At 34.3% G+C, this 17,247-nt stretch overlaps 1 protein-coding gene across 12 annotated transcripts in view; it reads left to right on the top strand.

Annotated features, from left to right (window-relative positions):
* BBX (BBX high mobility group box domain containing) overlaps positions 1 to 17,247 on the top strand; it is a 254,842-nt gene that overhangs the window by 114,823 nt on the left and 122,772 nt on the right. For 2 of the 12 annotated variants that reach the window (XM_072965742.1, XM_072965762.1), the window contains one exon: positions 6,163 to 6,280. The exons of the other annotated variants lie outside the window; for them this stretch is intronic. The gene's annotated coding sequence lies outside the window, so the exon portion shown is untranslated. The remainder of the gene's footprint in view (positions 1 to 6,162; positions 6,281 to 17,247) is intronic. 12 annotated transcript variants of the gene reach the window in all.

Genomic DNA, 17,247 nt, shown 5'->3' with positions numbered 1-17,247 from the left:
GTTTTTTTTAACAAATTGAAGGTTTGTGACAACTGTGTGTTGAGCAAGTCTGTCAGCATTGTTTTTTTCAAACACCGTTTGCTTGCTTTGTGTCCTTTATCACATTATGGTAATTCTCGCAATATTTCAGACTTTTCCATTGTTACTGTATTCATCATAATGATCTGGGATCAGTCATCATTGATGTTACTATTGCAAAAAGATTATGACTTGCTGAAGGCTCAGATGATGGTTAGCATTTTCTAGCAATGAAGTATTTTTTAATCAAGTTATGTACATTTTTAAGGCATAATGCTGTTACATAGTTGTGATACACTACAGTTTAGTATAGACATGCTTTTATATGCACTGAGAAACCGAAAAATTTGTGTGCCTTGCTTTATTGTGATGATACTCACTGCATTCAAGTTGCACTGGATCCAAACACAGTATCTTCAAGGTATGCCTGTAGACCGCTTTTGCCATTTGGATGGGATGTCTGTAAGGGTAAATGGGAAATTTTGGTGGAAATTAAAAGAATCTTCAATGTCGGTGAGTTTACTTTTTTTTTTTTTTCCTTTAAGGAAAATAAACCACTGAAAAATTTTGAGCAGACAATATAAGTGGGGATGGATTGGAAGGAAAAAGAAGTAGGCATTGGAAAGTTTAGTTTGGAGGGGCTTTGTTCTTGATAGGGTTTGACAGTTATAAGCAGGACCATTATGGGAGACATTATGAAGGTTATAACTTGTCTGGATCTGTCTTAAAGTATTTTGGATTGCAATTATCCAACTCACCAAATCACATAAGTCTTTTCCCAATTTGCAGGGTAAAAAATAATACTCACTTTAAAGCATTCTTTCAATGAAGATTTTCTCAAATGCTTAATGCCTACTGTTGTTTATCCTATGTATGTCTGTGTGTTTTTAGTTATTGTACATGTAGCTTTCACTATGTTTATTAAAAAATACAAATCCTGTCTTGTCATTTGAACCAAACTACTAATGTATAAAGTTTAGCAGTAGATTAAATTTGTGTTGTAGAAGGAATCCTGGAGAGGAAAGGAAGCAGTTGGGAGGCTTTGAAAAGGAAGTCAGAGATAACTTTTTAAGTGTGGATGTTTAGATAATACTACTACCAGAAGCAGAGAGATAGTAGTAGAAACTGATTTGTGGGAGAGGAAGGTGAAGTTTGGAATGGACTGGATTTGAAATGCAGAGAGAATATCTGTGTGGTTATATATAGGATGTGTTTATAAATTTGCTAATGAATTTGGAAGAGATTCCAGCTGAAGATAGGTATAGCTTAACAGAGAGAGACGGAGCTGAAACTTAGAAAATTGATGAAAGCAGAAAATACGGCAAAGACAGAACCTTTGAAGACACCTACTTGCTAAAAGAAGTCCAAAGGAAAGAAAAACAATCAAATCTGTGGTGGGAAAAGCAGTTAGAGTATAATGCTAAGGAAGATGGAGTTTTCAACAAAAGTGTTGAAAAACAGAGACATTTAAATGCTTAAAAAATGTGTTTGTCTTAGGTGATCTGGGGTCCTTTGGAGAAAACAGTTTTAAAAATAATTAAATAATTTTATTGAAGTTTAGTTGATTTACAATATTGTATTAGTTTTAGGTGTACAACATAGTGATTCAATATTTTCGTAGATTGTACTCCATTTAAATTTATCTTTAAACATTGGCTATGTTCCCTGTGCTGTACAATATATCCTTATAGCTTATTTATTTTATACGTAGTAGTTTGTACCTCTTAATCCTCTAACCTTGCCCCTCCCACCTCCCCTCTCCCTGCTGATAACCACCAGTTCTCTGTATCCGTAACTATGTTTCTGTTTTGTTATATTAGTTAGTTTTATTGTTTAGATTTCACACATAAATGATAACATACAGTATTTATCTTTCTCTGTCTGACTTATTTCACTAAGCATAATACCCTCTACTGGGTCCACCCATGTTGTTACTAATGGCAGGCTTTCATTCTTTTTTATGGCTAATATTTCTTTGTATATATACACTACATATGCTTTGTCCATTCATCTGTTGATGGACACTTAGGTTGCTTTTTTTTTAAATTTTTTATTGATTTATAATCACTTTACAATGTTGTGTCAAATTCCAGTGTAGAGCACAATTTTCCAGTTATAGGTTGCTTTTATATCTTGGCTGTTGCAAATAATGCTGCTGTAACATTGGGGTTCAGGTTTGTTTTCGAATTGGTATTTTCATTTTCTTTGGATATATACCCAGGAGTGGAATTGCTGGATCATATTGTAGTTGTATTTTTCATTTTTTGAGGAACTCTAATACTGTTTTCTGTGGTGGCTGTACCTATTTGCACTCGTACTCACAGTGTAACAGGATTCCCTTTCCTCCAGGACCTTTCTGGTGATATCCATTCTGACAGATGTGAGGGGATATCTCGTTGTGGTTTTGATTTGCATTTGGAGAAGCAGTTTTTGTGGAGTAATCAAGGCAAAGGCCAGGTTGCATAAATGTTTCCAGTATTCCCACTTTAATTCCCACTTTCTTGATTGTTTTTAGCTGAAACTATCTGTTGAGCCACTGTCTTCATAGAGTAGTCTAGAATGACTTACAAAGCCTCTTCTGGGAGCACAGAACTCCTCTTCTATAAATGCAGTGTTAATATTGTTTTTAAAAAATGTGTTACCTAAGACTCTTTCAAATCAGATCTTATCCAGGTGCTAATATCATTTCCTCAAATGCACTGAAGTGTGACTTTCTTTAAAATATCATCAGCAAACATGCTTCCTAAATGTCTCACCAATGGGGCTTACATTTATTCTAATTGGCATTATATAGGGATGATAAATGAATTCCCTGTCATTGCCAGTTCTTCTTTTACACTCAGTACAGTGGTGCTTTTAAAAAGACCTACTGTTTTAGAAAATATCCTATAGAAAGCTCTTTGGAGTAGTAGGGCCACCTGCATATGAAATTTCTAGGTTAGAATCAGATCCATAGCCACTTTTGTTTCCATCTGCAGAGAATAGTGGTAAGGATGTAAAAGACTCACTGTAAGTAGTAATAATGATTGTCATGATAAAACCTGCAATTGTTATTATTTACATTTTATGTGCTAATTTCTTTCTATGTGTATGTGTGTGTGTTCTTTCCTAATCTTCCCAATGACCCTTAGATGTAGGTGTTGTTATTCTCATTTCATATCTGAGAGAACTGAGGCCCAGAACACTGAAACAAATTGTCTGAGCTTCTTGGCTAATTAAAAGCAGAGCCAGGATGCAAATCAGCTCTTTCTGACTTTCAAAGACCAGGTTCTCTACATGGTCCATGCAGTTTAATGATGTATTTGAGATTAGAGCTTTAACACCCTTTACAGCGACTACTCACCCCAGTTTGGGAGCCCAATGCCTCATTACTTTCTTATCTTTTCCCTCCAACTAGGGAAGAATAGATCACTTTCATTTGCTTAAATGTATTACAATTCTCCACTGTTGATTTTCAGGCACTCTTCTGTATATTTAATTCTTGTATTTATTTAATCTTCACATCAATTATATGAAAGATAGATGTATTCCCTCCCCCAACATTTTACTTTATAACTTTCAAACCTATAGCATTACACTCATATACTCACCACCTATATTCGGCCATTAACATTTTACTATACTTACTTTATTACATATCTATAACCTGTGTATCTATCATCAATTCAACTTATTCTTGATGCATTGAAAAATAAAGACATCTCTACAAATCCCCTAAATACTTAAGCCTGTGTATTATCTACTCTAGCTCAGTGTTTATGTGCAATTTTTTTCTTTTGATGTAAAATTTACATTCAGTGAAATGCTCAAATCTTAGACATTCTCTGAGTTTTGATAAATGCATATACGTACCTGTGTAATCCAAATACCTACCAAGGTAAAAAACAAGACTATTGGTAGGTGTCTCTTTTCATTCCCGCTTTGTACCTGAGGAAACTTGAAACACAGAGAAATAATCTGCCAAAGGCCACACTGCTGATAAGGGGCAGAGCTGGAATTCAGACTCTGGAACTCTGGCTGCAGGGTTTGTGCTCCTAACCACACCACCATACTGCCTGTGGATTATCCCTACATGTTCGGGTATCCTTTTATATTGAGGTGTACAAATTAATTTTTTTTTAATGTGTGTAGACACAGAAGTAGTATGCTTGGGATTAGTGAATGCGGAAATGCTTTTCTAGAAGTGCATTGGTTCCTTACAAGAGGATTATGGCAAGAGATACTAAGAGGGAAAGAAGTTTCCTTTGTCAAAATACTACAGGGACTCTTTGTGTAATAACTATGCCTTAACTGGCATCCTTGATTAATGTTTCTGCATACAAAGTGACAGTCAGTTTCTTAACGATGACTCTGAGGTTCAGGAAAATCCTCAAGTGCCACTTGAACAATTAAAGGTAAATGATGTTCAGTATAGCTTTGTATTAGGCATACCTTTGCTCTCTTGTAATTAACAAATTGTTCATCTGTGCGTGTTATATATAGTACCATTTGCCTTGATATCTCAGTGTCCAAAATAATAGAAGCAGCCAATTTGGGATTTATAGCTGTGAAATTTGTAAAGTTTTTAACAAAGAAACTGAGCAGAATTCTTGGGCCTTTCTAAAAAAATTGCATAAAAATATGAATCAAGATTGGAATAGATGATATTAACTTTTTTATTTGTAGTACTTAGGTGTACCATCCCTATGAAAAGAAATTGTGTATCTTTCCTGCCTTGTGTTCTTACCACAAGCCATGTTTTAAAATTGACAAAGTATGTTTTGATCACTATTGAAATATGAAAAAGCGCTGTCATATATATTGTTTAAAATATCTTAAGTATTATTCAAAAAGCAATATGAAAAATAAATAAAAACATGTAGTTAGCAAAACCTAGCCAGTCACTAGAGGGCAGAGCAGTACTATACTTTGGGCCTGATTTAACAATTTAAAAAATTGTTGAACTTGAAAAAATGTATGATGCACAATTGAATAGAAATTTCTTTGTATTCTTATTATCTTGTCTTGCTGTGAAATCCAATAACATGCTTATTTTACTTGTATAAAAGGAGCTTTTCTGGCAATTACAGAAAATTGATTACAATTGATTGCTTCCAAAAGGGCATGATTATTTAGAAGAGTATCATTATCCCTCAAGAGAAAATACTGTAGCTTACAAAGAGCAGTGCATTAAGTCATTTCTACTATATGTGGTACCCTGAAATAGAATTGTAGTGTAGACTTTAGATGAGACATTGTTAAAGAACAAGGTTTACTACTAGCGTTTAGATCTAAGAACTCATTGAAATTTGGCGCTTTTGATCTTTCAACTGAAATGTGTTGAATCATTAAAACTTTGAAATTATAGTTGTAAAAGCAATGAACTAACTCTAGCTCCTTTTTTAAATGTTAAAATTTTGTTAAGTGCCTATTAACATAATTTCATTTCTGTTTGAACGTTTCCATTATTCTGCTATATTTTCATTCTGATTTATTTTTCTCTGATAGATTTTTTTAAATAATTTAAGCTCTGAAGTCAAGTATCCTATTGAACCCGAGAAGTTCATTGTCTGAAAAGATAGAACATCTTATCTTGAATGTGCAGTTTGAATTTTATTTTATAAAAATAGTTTGGATTTATATATGATTCATTTCTAGTAGAGAACATAGGATATCAGAAAAAGCACTGGGTTTTGCTTGTAACCTTGGAAAAGTCACATTACATCTCTGAGCTACCATTTTCTAATTTGAAGAATTGGAAAAATATTTCCTTATTTACAGCTATGTTGTTTTGAGAATTGTGTTTGTTTCTGTGTGTATGTATCTCCAAAGATGCTACCATGTAAAGATGAATTGTAATAAAGATACAAGCTCAGAAAAACCTTAGAAATAACTTCGAAGTGGTTGATTATATCATACATTGAGCACCATGAAGGCATCTCTTCTTGGAGTAAATGATACCAGAAATGTGGTTTCTGACCCAAAACCCAGGTTCAGATTGCTGACCTCCTCCCTGTCTCTGAGTGTCTCTGGCTGCTTAATCTCTCTATAACTCCTGACTCTTTGGCTCTTCTCTCTCTATGCTATCATCTGTTTATTTCCATGTTCCCCTTCTCTGTGTTTCTCCTGACTGTCTTTGGTCTCTCTGTGTTTTTCTTGTCCCAGGCACCCTCAGGAAGACCCCAAGCCTCTAGCAGTACCTGGTTTCATCTCCAGCATGTTTGTAGATGTGGAGGATTCACTGGGATATTGAGAATTACCAGAGGCGAATTGTTCCACTGTAGTAAGTCAATCAGCATTTATTAAGTGACTACTGTTTACAGAGCACAGTTGGTGGTGCTTTCGGTGAAGAAGAATGAGTTAGGGCATAGCTCAGAAGAAATAAACTTGTAAACACTTCTCAGTGGGTCTTGCAGGCTTGGACACATGCCAATGAAAACAAGAAATAAGCTGACAAAATAATTATATAAATGAGTTGTGTTGTATGTTTGCTGAAGAGGCCCAGAGTTAATAGAGTAGAGAAAACCAGGTGGTATTAATCGGGTTTCCTGCGTGAGTTTAAAATTAGGTTTTGAAGTATTATTGGAAGAAATATGAGGAAAAAGAGGGTGGAAGTGAGTAATTTCTGTGGGGCTTGGCAAGCCTGTTTGCTTGCCTGTGAGTGAGTCCCTGATGGGAAGGCAGTGAAATGAGAGTGCTGAGTTTCAGCTTACAACAGCTAACTTTCCTTAAATTCCCAGTCTTAGAGAAATTCAAGGTATGAAAAGAAGTACAGCCAAATTGAGACTTTCCATAAACATACTAGGTATCTGTTGCTGGTTTTAGAATTTATAGATTTGTAAGGGTAAATTGTGATTATGAAGTAATAATGATATACTATGACACAAAATTAATACAAACTATTAAAATATGATCTAGGGATGGATTATAAATGCTAAGATGAATTCATAAAGTAAACTGCAGTGTAACATGTCAGTTTTGTGTTTGTTTTGGAAGTTTATTTGTGCTGTTGTATTTTGGGTGATCCTACCTACAGACACACCGGAAGTTGGATATGGTTTGAATCCCACCTCTGTTAACTGTGTAATGTTGGACAATCTACATGACAAAACTGAATCTCCGTTTCTTCCTATGTACACTAAATATGAAAATATTTACCTCAAAGAGTTTTTGTGTGAGTTAAGAGATAATTTTATAAAGTCCTGAGTGCATGCTAGGTACTTGTTACTTGCAGATACTTAAAAAGTAGCTTTAAAATAGGTTGTTAAATATAGTGTGATTTCCGAGAACTTTTTAAAAAGAAAAGTAAACCCATAGTATTTAGAAAATGCTGTATATACAAAGAATATTTATAATATGTGAATAGGATACGGAGACTAACATTAACTGAGTACCTGCCACTAACTTAGGAAACAGAGCTATGCCTGGTCCACATTCCATCACCTCTCTTTAACCACCACCACAACCCTGGATGTTCAGTTCATTACTTCCTTTTTTTTTTTATAGTTTTATAGTTTTTCTTTATAGTTTTATGTATATCCTACATTGTTTTACTTGTTTCTGAATTTTATACAACTAATAATGCTGTATGTTTTCTTTTGCAACACCTATGTTGCCGCTCAGTATGTTTGAGTCATTTATGATCACAGTTGTATTTTCATTGTCTGCAATTTATTTATCCACTTTCTTTTGATGGCTATTTAAATTGTTTCCAGTTTTTGTGTTATGAGAGATAAAGCTGCAGAGGAAAAAGGCTTGAGAGTCCTGTTCATGCCTCTTTATGCATATATTATTTCTCTAGGATACGTGTTCAGGGTTGAACTGCTGGGTCAAAGGGTATGTCCAACTGCAAAATCTATAGGACAGTGGCAGATGGATTCCTACAGAACTTTGTTACATTTATCCTCCCTCTAGCTGAGTGTGTTCTTGTTCTGTGTCTACTGTATAGGTCTTTAGAATCATTAAATTTTTGTTTAAAGAATTTTGCAAGTTGCCTATAACACCATTTTTTAACAGTAATCCTGATGAACCTTTTTTCTTAGTTTTATCCTTTGCAGCAGCTATTTTTATTTCTCTTAGTTTTCCAATGGTCACTCATACCTTTTCTTAAACCCAGATAAGTCTAGACATCCTGAAATAGCTGAGTGATGTTTGCTAGCTAAGTTTTTTCTCCCAGGAAAACTACATCATATTAATGCAATATTCTATATTAGATGAAAATTGTCAGCTATTCTTGACTTCTAAAGACAGTTTGGGCAGAGAAATGCACACTTTTTTTACTGATCTGATTTTTTTTCCCCTTAATTTGAGTTGAGATAGAGAAAGAGTGACCCACAGAGGACTGTTTGCAAGCTGTGGTGATTTAACCTGTGTTTTGTTCTGTGTTGCAAAAATCCCAGAAGTTTTACTCAAACGCAACTTGTATTTGCCACTCTTTTCCCTTTTTCGTCCTTCACCTACTTCTGTTTTTCTCAACCATTGGTTCTTTTGGTATCTCATTATACTTGCATGATCCTGTCCAGTTTTTATATCACGGTTCCTCCTAACCTGACAGTTTGTACTCGGTGGTCTGCAATTTTAGTTGATTGACCTCAGTGTGTTGCCTGTTGTCAAAGTTGATAACATTATCTGCCACATTCATTTTCTGAGGTTTTCCAGGGAAGTCTACCAGGCTCTAGTCTAATGCCTAGTACTTATTATTCAATAGATGTTTATTGAATGAAGGAAAGATGTAAATGCAGTAAGGACTGAAATGCCTTTTTCCTGCTCAGCAATAATAATTACCCTAAAAGCAATGGGCAAAAATCGTGCCCTGTAAACAGTTCTGACCATGGGTAGCTTTGTAAACCGTAAGTAGTCATTTCTTCTTGAGCTTCGCTCTGGTATTTTTTTTTTTTTTTTTTTTTTTTTTGGCAAAATGAGAGTGGTAGACGGTGATCTGTAAGAATCCTTTTGACTCCAACCTTTTGTGTTCTGTCTTCAATTGAAATAAAAATAGTTTCTCACGAAATGTCTGGGCACCACTACCAAAGCCTGAGTCCATCTACCTTACTGGGTGTTAGGCCTATAACTGTGTCCCAGCAACTTGCCAGTTATTATCTCTCATAACCCCAGCAAGTGGGGCGAGCATTGAACTTCCCTTCCTCCATTGTTATTTAGATTTGATTTGTTCTAGAAGAAGAATACATTTAGCTTTCTTTGAGAAAATGTAATGAATGCCTTTGGCTTCCCAGTTTCATTCACCAGGCAGCCAGGCATTATTCAGTGTAAATTCTTGAGTCCTGGCCTCTTCTCCTCCTTCTCTTCCTCCAGCCCCACAGCTGTGACCAGGGCAGTTTGTCCTACCCTTGTTACTTGCTGTGCAACTTAACGCTGCGTCTTCTTTCACGCACGAGCTACCATCTTTGAGTCAGCGTTGGTTTTAACTGTTGGTTTTGAGTGTTGTCGATCCTTGAAGTCAATGGGTCTGTCTTCATCTGATGCTGCAGCAAGTTCCTTTCTCCTGTGGTTTCTTTGCTAGGAACCCCTCAACCCAAGGTAAATGGTGAGACCTGAGCTTCCCTTGCTACCTGCACTCCATCTTCCCATAGCTATTGCAGGGACACCCACTCTAAGACGGATTCATGCTATAAACTCTTTCATAGAGTTACCTGACTCTCTGAATTCTCATATGACTGATGTTTCCTGAACCTGTTAGTTGTCCAGAGTTCATTTTGTAAGTACTGCTGAACCCTGTGGATCAAAGGCAAAATAAGCCAGAGAGCAGACTACACGGAGCAAGAGACACAACCTGTCTTAACTTTCTATAACTTGTTAACACTGCCCAATCACTCCTTAGGGCCCTGGCCAGAGAGCTGTCTATTTAATTATTAACCAAGATTAAGGAGGCTCTTTCTTTTATTAAGGAACATAAAATAATCTAAACTTGTTATGATATTGTGAATTTGCTTTATGAAAAATCCCGTGTAAGACAGGCAAATTTTAGGCTAAGGGTGTGTGGGGGAGTACTTTTTAAATGAGGATTTATTTTTAATAACATTAACTTAATTCTACATGGAATTTTAAAAATATTTGTAGTTTTTTTTTTTATCATTAAATACTTGTTGAAATACCAGTTGTTAACCTGCCACCTCACCTCCAGCCTCAATACACGTAAAACACCCGAGATTTATTGGACTATCCTGCCATAAGGAGCAAGAAGTCAGGCTACCTAAGACAATTCACCCTTCCTATCTGCTTACTCAACAAAATTCTACAAAAACATATGCCAAATGTATTATCGAAAGAGGCAGTTAATACCATCCTATCTCTAGAAGAATAGATTACTTTTTGTTTCTCAGGAATGTAAGGAGAGAAACATCCTTTTATGCTTATAAGGGAAAAATAGGATAAATTACCTGACATGACTTTGCTGATAGGAGAATGCTTACTTAAACCACTCTTGTATTATGTCTTTGATTAATGTAAAAGGTTTGACCTATTAAGTATTTGCATTAATATTTTAACCTGTCAGTGGTAAGTTTCTTTTGTAGTACTGATTCACTTAGTATTTTATTAATTTAGACAAGCTTGAAAGTGCTTCTGAAAACCTACAGCATTCATTAAGTATTTTAGTTTAATGTCTTTTGAAAAAGAACCATATATTCTCTAATGATTAAGTTGCAGCAAATATTAAAAATACTCCATTGTATTAATAAGTTGGATCATGTTTAAATACAGTAGAAAATTTATAAATGTATATGAACATGTGATACAAAATTTTCCTTTGGGAACTAGGAAATGCATTTTCTACGGACTTTGCCTTGAGTGTGCTTAGCTTGGAAGAGGGATTTTTAAATGCTGAATTAATAAATTTTGAACTCATTTAATTTTTACTCTTGTTTTATGTCTATTACACAGCAAAGTTAGTAAAGATATTTATAAGAATTCAAAGTTGAGCTTCTGTGTACTTAGTCATGTAATTATGCAAAATACAGATTTATCTATATTACTAAAAAGCATCTTATTAAAATAGTTTTCAATAACTCATTCAAATGTAGGTGTTGCTGGAATAGCACTATTCATTTTGTCTAGGAGCTTATATCTGGGTTAAAAAGACAGTGAAATGTTCAAATGGGTCTGTAATTTTGAGGAAAAAGAAATGAGCAATGAATCTTTTTCCAAAGCTAATTCCATTCATTATCTTAGTTGCTAAATCCAGATTTCTAAAAGTCTGACTAGATTTTATTAAATCTGAAAAATAAATGACTGAGTCTTCTTTTATCAAAACAGTAGAACAGAAAGTAGAGTAGCTGCACTTTAATATTAATGATTGTTTTGAGGGATTGGGACTCCTAAGAAGCTCACCTAACCATCTTAATGCTAAGATCACTAAATATGGTTTTCTTCTGTGTCTGTGCCAACTGTTTCTCCCACCAGATCTTCCTCGGAATCTGTATTTTTCTTTTGTGCTTCACTGGTGGATGCTTCATTCCCTTTCCCATGCCAGCCAGGCATCATGTCTCATTTGAATGATGGCATCATTGCCCTTAGGTTAAGGTCTGTTTTGAGCTTAGAGGAATCTTGGCTGCTGTTTTCATCGATTTATAGTTATTTGCTGTTATTTAACCCTTACACGAGGTGGATGGCAGCATTACTTTCTGAGTTTCAAGCTGCCCTGTAAACACAGAGTTTGTGTGTCCATCAGTTAGTACCCTGTCAACTGTGAAGAATGACTGGAGCTAGGGAAGTTGGTTCTCTGGAACACTTGAGTCAGAGAACTTCCATATCTCAGTGCCAGGGCAAGAGTGAGTCTGGTTTCACCGAATGGAATCATCCAGTCAGCTGTTCTCTCGGGATTAAAGCGTGTCAAGATAGCCTTTCTTCTGCTCTTACTGGAGCTAACTCAAGGATTGTTTGAGTATGTTTCTTTTTCCTTCACACTTTAAAAAATGTGCCAGAGATTGTTGTTGTTGTTGTTGATCTGTTTAAAATGATTTGCATTTAAAGAACTTCAAAGACAGTTTTCATTGAGATGTTCTGGCTCTTTTTTACTCTTTGTATATAGTAAGGATGGTGAAATCATGGTCGGATTGTGTTCTCCTGTTTACGTTTTTCTGGGGAGATGAAAGACTCATAAGAGGTATCTGCCCTATCTCATCCCCTCTCCTTCATTTAGAGTTTATAGTTATGGGGAGGATAAACCTGGACAAGTTTAACTTACAGGATTTGAATCTGTGATTTTCAGTGGGGAACTTTCTGTCCCTGTCAATGGTTAAGAGGCTACTGATGGTACTGTAGCTGTGTCTGTGGTGGAGATAAAAATGATAAGAGGCTGAGTCACAGATTTAAAATAATCATCCAAGACAATAACAGAAGAGAGTCACAAGGAAGCTTATGGCTCATGCTATAGGGAATTAAGACATTTGCAGGAAGGGCATATTATTTTCACTTACATGGAGACAAAGAAGCAGCATTTTAAATAAGGGATCTCTGGACAAATAGAGACGCAAGAAAGTCCCCAAATGCAGGAAGCCTGGCTTTGAATACATCTTTGGGGATATAGAGAAAGGCAAAGGAAATTTGAGGCCAGATTTTGTGTGTGTTAGTGTGAGAGTGGGGGTAGGAGGGGCACAAAAAAGATGTGGAACGCCTATCTAAGGAACTAATTTCTAAGAGTAGACTTTGAAGTGTCACTGAAAAGTTTGGATTCAGAGAATGAAAGGCTTAAAGCATGACTGAATAAATCTACTGATAGAGATTGGTTTGGAAATGGAGATTATCACTTAGAAACAAGTTACTGTAATCATCTCTTGGGGTTAGGTGGTGCCAAAGAGCTTGAAGAAAAAAGGAAATACATTCATTCATGCTTTTTTTTTTTTTAAAGGTAAATATTTAAAGCAGCATATGTGAGGTATTCTAAAAGTGATTTTCTGTATAATCTGTTTCCATTCTTACCATGCTATGAAGGTAGGTACTAGCCTACGTTTATAGATGAGTAACAGAGAGTCTCTTAAATTAGACAACTAGTAGTGATAAAAATTCATAGCCAGGCCTATCTGACTGCCAAGTCCAAGCCTTTCGTACTCCCTTGCTCTGACTCATGAAGCATGAAATGGAGAACAGATGAATGTTTTATTCCTTACTTGATTTGTCATAGATTCTTTTCTTAAGAATTATTAAATGGATCCAAATTAGGAGTATATTCATGCATATTCTTATATATATAACTATATATATGTCAGTACACCTGAGTTTGAGTTTGATTAAGGTGTTATGTGTTAGACGTTAGACCTGGCTATTTCTCAGTTGAGAAGATGCTCTTTTCTGATCATTTAGAGGAAAATGTCAATTGACAAAATTTGGATCATTGATATATTTTAAATCGATTCAGAATAAATGGGAAGAGATTATATTTCCTATCAAATAGTAATTTGGTGTATAACAAATGAAATCAATGTCCCAGTTTCCTAGAATAAAAATTATAAGATAAACTGGAATATATAGAAAAGAATAATTTTGGTTAATTTTTCTTACTCAATGAAAGTTAGCTAGAAGAGTTTTCATATTTGTAAATCATTGTAGAAATGCTATATACAACTGAATTTCTTATTAATAGTAAGTGAAGCTTACTTTTTAATGGGAAGATGATCTTGGTGTCATCATTCTAGTAACTAACACTTATTTTACAGTTTGAAAAATATGTGATATGTAGAAGAGGTGAGAAATTTAAAGAAGTAGGTACTGACATCCAATGAATTGCCTACTACCAACACCAAAAACCTCTCTACCTCCTGCCTAAGACATTCTGGAACATTGTTTTTGTTTTTTTGCTTTTAGATTGATGTTAGCTTATTTTTATAATTTGTGACTTTTTGTAAAAGCGCCCCCCCCCAAGTGTGGCTAATTGAGGAATATTTATTAGTTGTTTTCTGGTTAAATGAGATTTTCATATATATTTCAGATGGCTGTTTCTTCATTCTCAAACTGTGCTAAGTTGGAGACCTTTCTTTTGGGAACATTTAAAAAATTTTGGATCCTAATTTTTATTTCTCTTTGTATAACCTGCATTTCCTTCAGCAAAAATAGATTTAGGTTCACAATCAAGAAGCAGCTGTCTGAAATATTTGAGTGTCTGCAGTTGCCCAACAAAAGTTACTTGATTTGGGTAGTATAGAGAAATAAAAATAAGCATTCAGATTAGATTTTGACTGCTGTAATAAGAACTTCTGTCTGTAACTTGAAGTTTTGAAGTTCACATGTAGTATAATCTTTCGTTGCAATTTGGACAGATTTGAGCCAAAACACTAATGAGATTGTTAATATGAAAGCTTAAGTGATAATATGCTTAATATTTTTCTCCTGAATTATTTCTGTGATTCTCAAAGGAAACATTGAATCTTCATCTCAAGGTTGACATGACAAGGGGAATATCTCAATATTGTTCACAAGATGAAAAAAAAATTGTAATTTTGTAAAGCGATAAATGCTTTAGTTCACCAAAGAAAATCAATCCAAAGAATGAAATGGACAAAGCCAGAAGTGTACTGAAAATGATGTCCCAAAAGACTTTTAGGAACTGTAAAACTGAATGCAGTGGTATACAACTGTTCACACATTTTATTTGATCCATGTAGGACTGCAAACTGATTTGTCTCCTTGAGAGACTGTTGCTGTAAATATTTAGGGAGAAAGAGAGTGTTGATAAGTCTCTGGCACAACTAAACATTCACAATGAAAGAGTGTATTAAAAGAATAAGTTGTATTTCGGTTGGAAACCCAGGTTACTTTTACGATTCTGTTTTCTAAGATCCTTTTCTTAAAAATCGCCTATCTTCCAAGTTTTTACTTGTGACTCTTCATCTCTGATAGGTACAGAAAAATTTATATGGCTAGGAAAAATACTAAACACTAAATTATGATCATTTGATAAAACTCATTTAAAAATTTTTTTCAACCTTATTGAGGTATAATTGACAAATAAACTGTATGTATTTAAGGTATACAACATGATGATTTGATATAAATATACCTTGAAATAATTACCATAATCAAATTAATGAACACATCTATCACCTCACAGTTATCATTTTTTTGTTTGGTGAGACTGCTTTACATCTACTCTCTAGCATATTTCAAGTATATAATACAGTATTATTAACTACAGTCGCCATGCTATGCATTAGATCCCCAGAACTTATCTTATAACTGAAAATTTGTAGTTCCCCATTTCTGCCACTCCTCAGTCCCTGGCAATCACCATTTTACACTTTGTTTCTATGAGTTCAATTTTTTTTTTTTGTAGATTCCACATATAAATGAGACAAAAAATATACTCTTTCTCTGCCTGGCTTATTTCACTTAATATAATGTCCATAAAACTCATTATTAAAACTTGGCAAATTGGAGATATTTGATGATTTTCAGATGAAATGTAATCTTACGTCTGGAATATTGAATTGAGAAGTAGAACAGATGTTTTAGAGTCACTTATGTGAAACCTTAAGGATCTCTTTACCTTAGGACCCCAGTGTAAAATAAATGCATTAATTATTTTATGCATTCTTACGTAATTCTTAGCTCAGGTTATTTGAGAATGATTATTTTTATTATGCAATTACAATTTGAAAAATTAGTATTGGGAGGATTTGACCTATTAATAGAAAGGTGCTAGCTACTTTATAGAGACATGTGACACAAAATGGTATTTTAAGTTAGAGGATCTAGAAAATACAATTGCAGTTTTCAAGCATAGTTGAATGTGGCATTTCATGGAAAGAACCTAGGTTGAAAATGTTTTGTAGTCCAGATGGAAACTTTATAGAACATTTATAGTATTTCTGAATCAGTGTTGTGCTGTACTCTCACCAATTTCTCAAGATAAGATACACCTTCAGTGTAAGTTGTGAATTATTTAGAGGTTGAAGTTGCAGATGATATAAAAAAGCCGCTACAACAGAGGAAGAATATAGACTATGGTTTTGTTTGTTTGTTTTGTTTTGTTTTTACTAAGTACTATAGTCTGCAATATGGTGTGGTGAGTTAATTAAACCTTTTCAGGATAATATTATGATCTTATGATGAATTTTCTCATAGGTCTGAATTCCTTCTTAGTTTTCATATATCGTTTTGCCTTTTTTTAAGGTGCTTGGCGAAGCAGCACATGCTCAGAATATTTGTTTTAAATGTTGAATGGCTGTTGGTCATTTTACTGAAACAAATTTAATGATTTGAATTTTAGTGAAATGACATTTTTGTACTTTGTGAAAAGTGTCAATGGTTTGCTTTGTTGTTTTAGAAAAATATTAAGTGAATAAACTTCAGCTATTATTAAATGTTACCTTTTAGAGTTTCTCAATGGAGAATGAAAATGAAAAATTAACCTCAAGGATGACTTTTGTTTTATAGTCCTAGCTCTTTCACCTTGAACAAGTTCTGGGACCTTGAGCAAAACTCTTCATTTGGACCAAAATATCCTCTTCTTTCAGTGATACTATTAAATTGGATAATCTTTAAAGTTTGTGATTTTGAATGAAGAAGAAAGTAAGAGTTCTAAATAAGTGTGACTATTCCTAAATCGAGTTACCGAGGTTAATAAGAGGAGTTCCACATTCATTAATTTTTAGTAGAATTTTGATGAGGAAGATAAGAGAGCAAGTTGGTAGAGAAAATATTCCTTATAGAAGTGATACAAGGAGTTGCACAGTAACACAATTTTGTGTGCAATGCAGTGACAGTGAGATTTGTTTGATTCAATCAAAGAGTTTTCTTGGAGTTTTCATATACTGTGTCTAAAAGCTCAATTTCTAGTAAAATGACCATTTAAAATCTGTTTATAAAAAGCTTTTATTCTACATTTCCTTTATACCCCAGCATTTTTGCTTCATTACCCACCCACTCCCCACCACACCCGCCAAAACCATAAGAACTATATTATTCATTTCCTCTTTAACTGCGTTGTATAGTTTCCTCCCAAAATTAAGAGCACAGCCAAAAGTTAAAAAATTGTCAGCCTGTTGGAGAATGAAAATAATACTGATTAAGATCAAAGCGTGTCTCCATTATAATAAGATTTTCCTTTTTATAAATTGCTCTTGATAACAGATTGTTAGTAAGGACCATTTCAAAATTTTTCTTAAAATATCTCTTACTCAGGATATTACTATAAAAACTCTTTCAAAAATTATCATAACATTACATGCAGAATTATTTTCAAAATTAAGACGTCTGTTTGATAGAAATACATTTCCTAATATCTAAACATGTACCTTT

This window comes from Vicugna pacos, chromosome 1 (assembly GCF_048564905.1).
Source record: "Vicugna pacos chromosome 1, VicPac4, whole genome shotgun sequence".
In the NCBI taxonomy this organism is placed as follows: domain Eukaryota; kingdom Metazoa; phylum Chordata; class Mammalia; order Artiodactyla; family Camelidae; genus Vicugna; species Vicugna pacos.
Note: the sequence above shows the minus strand (reverse complement) of the source record. Positions and strands in the feature narration are given on the sequence as shown.